Consider the following 8,691-nt stretch of genomic DNA (forward strand, 5'->3'; position numbering starts at 1 on the left):
TGTTGCAATTAAATTTGTATTTACTGCTGTACCAACTATCTCCTGTTCTAAGCATTTCAATTGGTATGCTGTTTTCGAAAGTTGAGAAAACGTTACCAGCGTGTGGTATTTTTGTCTCTGATTTATATCCATTTCCTCCACTTCTTGGAGCAACACTGAAGTCTTCATATGAGTTGAAGTAATATCCAAATTGTTGTAGTTTGTTGGTTTGCCATGATTTATGCCCTAGTGTGGCTAGCAAAGTTCCTTCACAACTCCAAGGAAATATGTTGTTTGTGTCTTCTGCTGTCAGCATGGTGGCAGTTAGATTGTTTGTGTACCGTATTTGTGGAAGTACAGTTGCTATTTCAGTTACAGTTTTGATAGATATGTTAAAAATTTCTTGTTCCAAGTCAATTAGTTGGATTGTGCTGCATATTGTTGACCGATGTTGAAAGTCTGCTGGTGACATCCAAACTCCCCAAGCATTGTGGTCAAGTAAGAACCTTGGCGTTAGAATTTGTGCACAGTTTGTGTCTTCCATGCTGTTGAATTTTTTTTCACTTCCTCCTGTTGAGGTTGTCTTCTGTGATTTGTAGTGTGTATTCTTCATTTGGAGCTTTGTTGAGAATTATGTGTCTAGATGCATTGCATGTTATTATGACTTCATCTCCTATGAATTTCCATTCAGTAGTGTTATTGTAGTTTCCAGTAGATTTTCCAGCTCCTCCACCTCCTCCTGGTATAGCTGGTTTGTCTGTGGTCCCTGCATAGAGTTCTTTCTCCATGCTTTCTTGAGATTGGTCACTCATGTCTTCTCTGGCTTTTTGTCCTAACATTCTTCTTTTTTTTAGCAAGGTTAATGAATATGTGTTTTGGAGCAGATCTTTTTTTTGAGGTTGGTTGTGTTGGTTTGGTCCTGGCTTTTTTGGATGTTGGAGCCAGTTCTGGTGCTATGAGTCTTTTGAGTTTGAAGGCTTTGTTTCCAATCCAACCACCCCAGTCTTTGGCTCTTCTAGTTTCTTTGATAAATTCAGAGTCAGCTTTATTGAAGTATAAGTAAGGGTTATTTTCTAATTGTTGAATAAGATGATAGTGCTGGTCGTGTTTTTTGACAGCTTGATCACTTTGGTTAGTTGGTTCTCCTTGGTTGAGTGTGTTTCTGGGCCCAAGGTATTTGTATCCAGGTAATGTGTAACCCATAAGCCAGAGAGTTACATTTATTAGCAGCATATCAGATTGGTGCATTTTGAGGTAGATGGTAAGTAAATATAAGTCTTGGCTTACCTTGTCTGGGCCTGTTGATGTTTGGCATCTATATGAAGGTGCTCCATTTCTTGATCCAACCACCAGCCGTCGATCCCAAATCTGAAGTGCTCAGTGTGTAGTTGCACTCCGATTCCTTCTTTTGGGTCCAGTAAGTTTGGTTGGTCAGGTTCAGTGGAGCTGTTGTCAGAGGTATTGGTAGTCTCTGTAGCGGTATCCAAGTCTGTTGCATTTTCTTCAGGCGATCTTTTTGCCCATACATCTAAGCTGCTGCCAGCACTTACTAGTTCCCATGTACTTTCTGCTTCTTCTGCTCTTTCTGGGGTGTTGCTTTTATAGTTTTTTGCTGTTCCCAATTCTTCTCTCATTTTGTAATGTCAACCCAGTGCTCTACGTACGATGCCATAGTTGGATGATATCCAAGAGATTCCAGAGTGGTGAGTATGTTTGGTATTTCTTCATCTTCAATAATACCAAACTGGCCATCTAAAGTTCTGTTGAGTTTTATATTGACACATCTATGCTTGATTGGCTTGTTGTGTTCAGGTATGATTTCAAAACTGATTCTCACAACAATGCTTTTCTTCTTATGCTTTCTAGTGTTTTTAATAGGAATGAATGTTGAATTTTTATCTGAAGTCTTTTCTACGGAGATTATCTATAGAGATAATCATATGTTTTGGTGGGTTTTTTTTTTATTGATATGGTCAGTTATGCTGATAGTTTTCCTAATATTGAACCAGCCCTGCATTACTGGTGTAAATCCAACCTGGTCATAGTGTAATGTATATGACTTATATGATATATTGCTGCATCTTCTTGATAGTGTTTTGTTTCAAATTTTTACATCAATATTCATTAGGGAAATTTGTAGACAGTTTTCTATTTTTAATTTTTCTACTTTTTACTTTTTCTAGCACCATATTTGTGTCATAAAAGGAATTTGGTAGGACTCCTTCTTTGTCTATTTTCCCAAATAATTTATATATTATTGTAATCAATTGTTCTTTAAATGTTTGGTAGAATTCACTTGTGAATCTGTGTGGTCCTGGGGATTTTTTCTTAGAGAGCATATTGATGGGTTGTTCAATTTCTTTTTTCTCAGACAGAGTGATTTAAGATTCTATTTCTTCTCCTGTTAACCTGGGCAGTTTGTATTTTTGTAAGCATTCATACATTTCACTTGGACTGTTAGATTTATTGGCAAATAATTTGTCAAAATAGCTTCTAATAATTTCTTTAATTTCCTTTTCATTGGTGGGGAATTTACTCTTCATTTTTGAAACTGGTAATTTGGTTTTCTTTTCTTTTTTAAATCAAATTAACCAGTGGTTTGCCTATTATATTGACATTTCCATAAAACCAACTCCTAATTTTATTTTTTAGTTTGATGGTTTCCTTAATTTAATTTGGTTAATATCTCCTTTGATTGTAAGGCTTTCTAATTTGGTGTTTAGTTGAGGAATTTTAATTTGTTCTTTTTCTTTTTTTTATTTGTATGTCCATCTTATTTATCTGCTCTTTCTCTATTTTGTTGATGTAAGCATTTAGAGATATAAATTTTTCCCTAAGTACTGCTTTGGCTGTATCCCATAAATTTTGGTATGTTGTCTCATTTTTGTCATTCTCTTTAATGAATTAATTGATTATTTCTGTGGTTTATTCTTTGATCAACTTATTCTTTTAAAAAAATTTTTAAAGTTAATTTATTTTTAGTTTTCAACTTTTACTTCCATATGTTTTAAATTTTCTCCTCCTCTCTCTCCTCTGTTCTCCCCAAGATGGAATACAATCTGATGTAGACTCTATGTATAAATTCCTATTAAACATTTTCACATTGAACATATTGTATAGAAGGTTTAGAATGAATGGGAGGAAGCATGATAAAGAAAAAAACCCAAAGCAAAACAAAAGAAAAAAAAAGAAATGCTTTGCTCAGCATTCAGACTCCATAGTTATTCCTCTGGATGTGGATGACATTTTCCTTCATGAGTCCTTTGGAATTGTTTTAGGTCCTTGCATTGCTGAGAAGGGCTAAGTCTATCGAAGTCAATCCTTGCACACTGTGGCTGTTACTATGTACAATGTCCTCCTGGTTCTGCTCACTTCACTCAGCATCAGTTCATATAAGTCTCTCCAAGTTTTCCTGAACTCTGCCTGTTCATCATTTATTTATATTTTTATATATTAATTTTATTTATTTTTAGTGTTCTGCAATCACTACCATATAACTTAGATTTTTTTCCCCCTACTTACACCCCACCTCCCCCCTCTCTCCCCGAGATGGCATAAAATTCTATATAGGATCTATACATACATTCCTATTAAATATATTTTCACTATAGTCATGCTGTGTAGAAGAACTAAAATGAATAAGAGAAGTCATATAACAAACCAAAACACAATACACACACAAAAAAATGATCTGCTACATTCTACGACTGAATTCCATAGTTCTTTCTCTGGATATGGAAGGCATTTTGCCTTAGAAGACCATTGGGATTTTTTTTTTTAAGTCCTTGCACTGCTACAAAGTTCCAAGTCTACCAGAAAAAACTCTCACACACTGTAGTCATTGCTGTGCACAAAGTTCTGCTGGTTCTGCTCCTTTTGCTCAGCATCAGATCATATAAGTCTTTCCAGGTCTCTCTGAAGTCTTCTTGTTCATCATTTCTTATAGCACAATAGTATTCCATTGCATTCATATACCATAATTTATTCAGTCATTCCCCAATTGATGGGTATCCCTTTGATTTCCAGTTTTTGGCCACTACGAAGAGTGTTGCTATAAATGTTTTTGTACGTGTGGAACCCTTTCCCATTTTTATGATCTCTTGGGGATACAATCCTCCAAGCAATATTACTGGGTCAAAGAGTAGGCACATTTTTGTAGCCCTTTGGGCATAGGTTCAAATTGCTCTCCAGAATGGTTGGATCAACTCACAGCTCTACCAACAATGAATTAGTGTTCCAACTCTCCCACATACTCTCCAACATTTATCATCTTCCTGTACTGTTACGTTTGCCAATCTGATAGGTGTGATGTGATACCTCAGAGTTGTTTTGATTTGCATCTAATCAGTAGTGATTTAGAGAATTTTTTCATATGATTATAGATATCTTTAATTTCTTCCTCTGAAAATTGCCTGTTCATGTCCTTTGACCATTTATCAATTGGGGAATGACTTGTGTTCTTGTACATTTGACTCAGTTCTCTATATATTCTAGAAATGAGGCCTTTATCCCCGAGATTAGCTGTAAAAATTCTTTCCCAATATACTACCTCCCTCCAAATTTTGGTTGCATTGAGTTTGATTGTGCAGAAACTTTTCAGTTTAATGTAACCAAACACTTCATAATGCTTTCTATCTCTTCTTTAGTCAAAAATTCTTCCTTTCTCCATAAATCTGATAAATACGCTATTCCTTGCTCCTTCAATTTGTCCATGGTATCAATCTTTATACCTAGATCATGTAACCATTTGGACTTTATTCTTGGGTATGGTGTCAAGCATTGATCAGGCCTAGTTTCCACCACACTACTATCCAGTTTTCCCAGCAATTTTTGTCGAACAGTGAGTTCTTATCCCAGAAGCTGGAGTCCTTGGGTTTATCAAACAGGAGATTGCTATATTCATTGCCTACTGTGTCTTGAGTACCTCGACTATTCCACTTGTCTACCCTTCTGTTTCTTAGCCGGTACCAAGTGGTTTTGATAATTGCTGCTTTATAATACAATTTGAGATGTGGTAGTGCTAGGCCACCTTCCTTAGCATTTCTTTTCATTAGTCCCTTTGATATTCTGGACCTTTTGTTCTTCCAGATGAATTTTGATATTACTTTATCCAGCTGTAGAAAATAATTATCTGATAGTTTAATTGGTATGGCACTAAATAAGTATATTAATTTAGGTAGAATTGCCATTTTTATTATATTGGCTTGGCTTGCCCATGAGCAACTGATGTTTTTCCACTTACTTAGGTTTGACTTTATTTGTGCAAAAAGTGTCTTATAATTGTGTTCTATATAGTCCCTGAGTTTGTTTTGGCAGGTAAACTCCCAAATATTTTGTAGTGTCTACCCTAGCTTTAAATGGAATTTCTCTTTCTATTTCTTGCTGTTGCACTTTGTTACTAATATATAGCAATGCAGAAGATTTATGTGGGTTTATTTTGTAACCTGCAACTTTGCTAAAGTTTTATTATTTCAAGTAGTTTTTTCACTTGAATCTCTGGGATTCTGTAAGTATATCATCATATCATCTGCAAAGAGTGATCTCAGTTTCTTCTTTGCCTCTTCTTATTCCTTCAATTTCTTTATCTTGTCTTAATTGCTACAACATTTCTAGTACCATATTGAATAATAGTGGTGATAATGGACATCCTTGTTTCACCCCTGATCTTACTGGAAATGCATTGAGGTTATCTCCATTGCATATAATGCTTGTTGAAGGTTTTAGGTAGATACTGCTTGTTATTTCATGGAAAGTTCCCTTCATTCCTGTGTTCTCCAGCATTATTAATAGGAATGGGTGTTGTATTTTATCAAAAACTTTTTCTGCATGTATTGAGAAAATCATGTGGTTTCTGTTAGTTTTGTTGTTTATATGATAGATAATGCTAATAGTTTTCCTAATATTGAACCAGCTCTGCATTCCTGGTGTGAATCTTACCTGATCATAATGTATTATTCTCGTGATAAGATGCTATATTCATTTTGCTAAAATCTTATTTAAAATTTTTGCATCTATATTCATTGGAGAAATTGGTCTATAATTTTCTTTTTCTGTTTTGTCTCTTCCTGGTTTAGGTATCAGAACCATATTTGTATCATAAAAAGAATTTGGGAGGACTCTTTCTTTCCCACTTTTCAAAAATAGTCTATATAATATTAGAATTAACTGTTCTTTAAATCTTTGATAGAATTCACTTGTAAATCCATCTGGCCTGGAGATTTTTTCCTAGGGAGTTCATTGATGAGTTGTTCAATTTCTTTTTCTGAGATGTGGTTGTTTAAGTATTCAGCTTCCTCTTTTGTTAATCTGGCCAATTTGTATTTTTTAAAATACTCATCCATCTCATTTAGATTGTCAAATTTATGGGTATAAAGTTGGACATAGTGATTTCTAATTATTGTTTTAATGTCCTCCTCATTGGAAGTGAGTTCACCCCTTTCATTTTTGATATTAGTAATTTGATTTTCTTCTTTCTTTTTTTAAATCAAATTGACTAAAAGTTTATCAATTTTATTAGTTTTTTCATAAAACCAACTATTGGTTTTGTTTATTGGTTCAATAGTTTTCTTAATTTCAGTTTTATTAATCTCTCCTTTGATTTTCAGTATTTCTAATTTGATATTTACTTGGAGATTTTCAATTTGTTCTTTTTCTAGCTTTTTCAACTGCATGCCCAAGTCATTGATCTCCTCTTTCTCTATTTTATTTATGTATTTTTCTGGGGAAATGTTTCATGATTTTTTGGAGGTCAACAAGGGGGGAGTAGAGAGCATTTACTGATCACTCTGCCATCCTGGCTCCCAGAAGTTCAAGTAGGTGACTTACAGATGTTTAATATGCGGGCTGAAAGTCTCAGGAAGTGCTGTGGCTGATATCTAGGTCTCAGCAGCTGTCACTTACTCAGTTCCGCTGGTCTCCCACCCTGGGCTGCCACTCCACTGTCTTCCTGCTGCTGCCTCAGGCCTCCCTGGGGCCCTCCTGCTCCACTGCGTTGTGCACTGTGGGCTCACCCCCACAGAACAGATCCTTCCTGTCGACCTTCCAGTCTGTCCTGGGCTGTGAATCTGTCACAGTCTGTCTCCTATTGGATTCTGCACCTCCAAAGTTTGGTCAGATTCTCTCCTTAGAGATATCTGAAGGAGTTCATTTAAGAGCTTAGGTGAGTTGTTGCTCTCACTCTGCCATCTTGGCTCTGCCCCTCCGCTCCCCCCCCCCCCCCCTGCCATTCATCATTTCTTATAGCACAATAGTATTCTACTACGTTCATATACCACAACTTGTTCACCTATTCCTCAGTTGATGGACATCCCCTCAATTTCCAGTTCTTGGCCACCACAAAAAGAGCTGCTATAAATATTTTTATACATGTGAGACCTTTTCCCATTTGTATGATCTCTTTGGGATGTAGCCCTAAAAGTGGTATTGCTGGGTCAAAGGATATGCACATTTTTATAACCCTTGTGACCCACTCATTCTTAAGAATTAGATTGTTTGGTTTCCAATTAACTTTTAATCTCTTTCCATGGTCTTTTAGTGAATGTAATTTGTATTGCATTATGATCTGAAAAGGGTGTATTTAATATTTCTGCTTTTCTGTATTTGGTTTTGAGAGTTTCATAACATAATACATGATCAATTTTTGGTTAGGGGTCATGTACCACTGGGGAAAAGGTATATTCCTTTCTATTCTTTTTTTATTAGTTAATTTATTTTTAGTTTTCAACATTCACTTCCATAAGTTTTAAAGTTTTTTCCCCTCCTTCCCCACTCACTCTCCAAGATGGCCTGCAATCTGATATAGGCTCTTCATATACATTCCTATTAAACATATTTTCACATTAGTCATTTTGTATAGAAGATTTATAATGAATGGGAAAAATCATGAGAAAGAAAAATCAAAACAAAATAAAAAAGAAAATTCATTCTGCCTTCAATTCCTTTCTATTCTTATTCAGGTTTGTCCAGAGGTCTATCACTACTAACTTTTCTGAAATTCTATTCATCTCCTTAAGTTCTTTCTTGTTTGTTTTTTGGTTAGATTTATCTACTTCCGAGATGGGAAAGTTGAGGTCCCCCACTGGTATAGTTTTACTGTCTATTTCCTCCTTTACCTCATATAATTTTTCCTTTAAGAATTTCAGTTTACCAGACTGAATGTGTATGTTATTCCCTATTTGAGTCAATTCTGCTAAGAATAAAGTTCAAGCATTGCACCCCCAAATCTTTACCTCCACTGTAAAAGCTCTTCTTTTTGTACCTGTTTTATATGAAATAATTTACCACATTCTATTTCTCTTTTTCCCCATCCCAGTGCATCCCTCTTTTTCATCCCTTAACTTTTTCTTTTTAGATATCATCCCTTCATATTCAGCTTTCCCCTTTGTCCTCCATCCATGTATACTCTTTTGAATTGCCTTAACAATTGGATAACGCTCTTAGGAGTTACAACTATAATATTCCCATGTAAAAATGTAAACAGTTAACCTTATTGAATCCCTTATGATTTCTCTTTTCTGTCTATTTTTTATGCGTCTTTTAAATCTTGTATTTGAAAGTCACATTTTCTTTTCAACTCTTGTCTTTTCATCAGGAATGCTTGAAAGTTCTCTATTTCATTAAATATTCTTTTGTTTTCCTACTGAGTGTACTCAGTTTTGCTGGTAGGTGATTCTTGGTTGCAATATTACCTTATTTGCCCTCAGATATATTATT

The sequence above is a fragment of the Notamacropus eugenii genome, chromosome 1 (assembly GCF_028372415.1).
Source record: "Notamacropus eugenii isolate mMacEug1 chromosome 1, mMacEug1.pri_v2, whole genome shotgun sequence".
Classification (NCBI taxonomy): Eukaryota; Metazoa; Chordata; class Mammalia; order Diprotodontia; family Macropodidae; genus Notamacropus; species Notamacropus eugenii.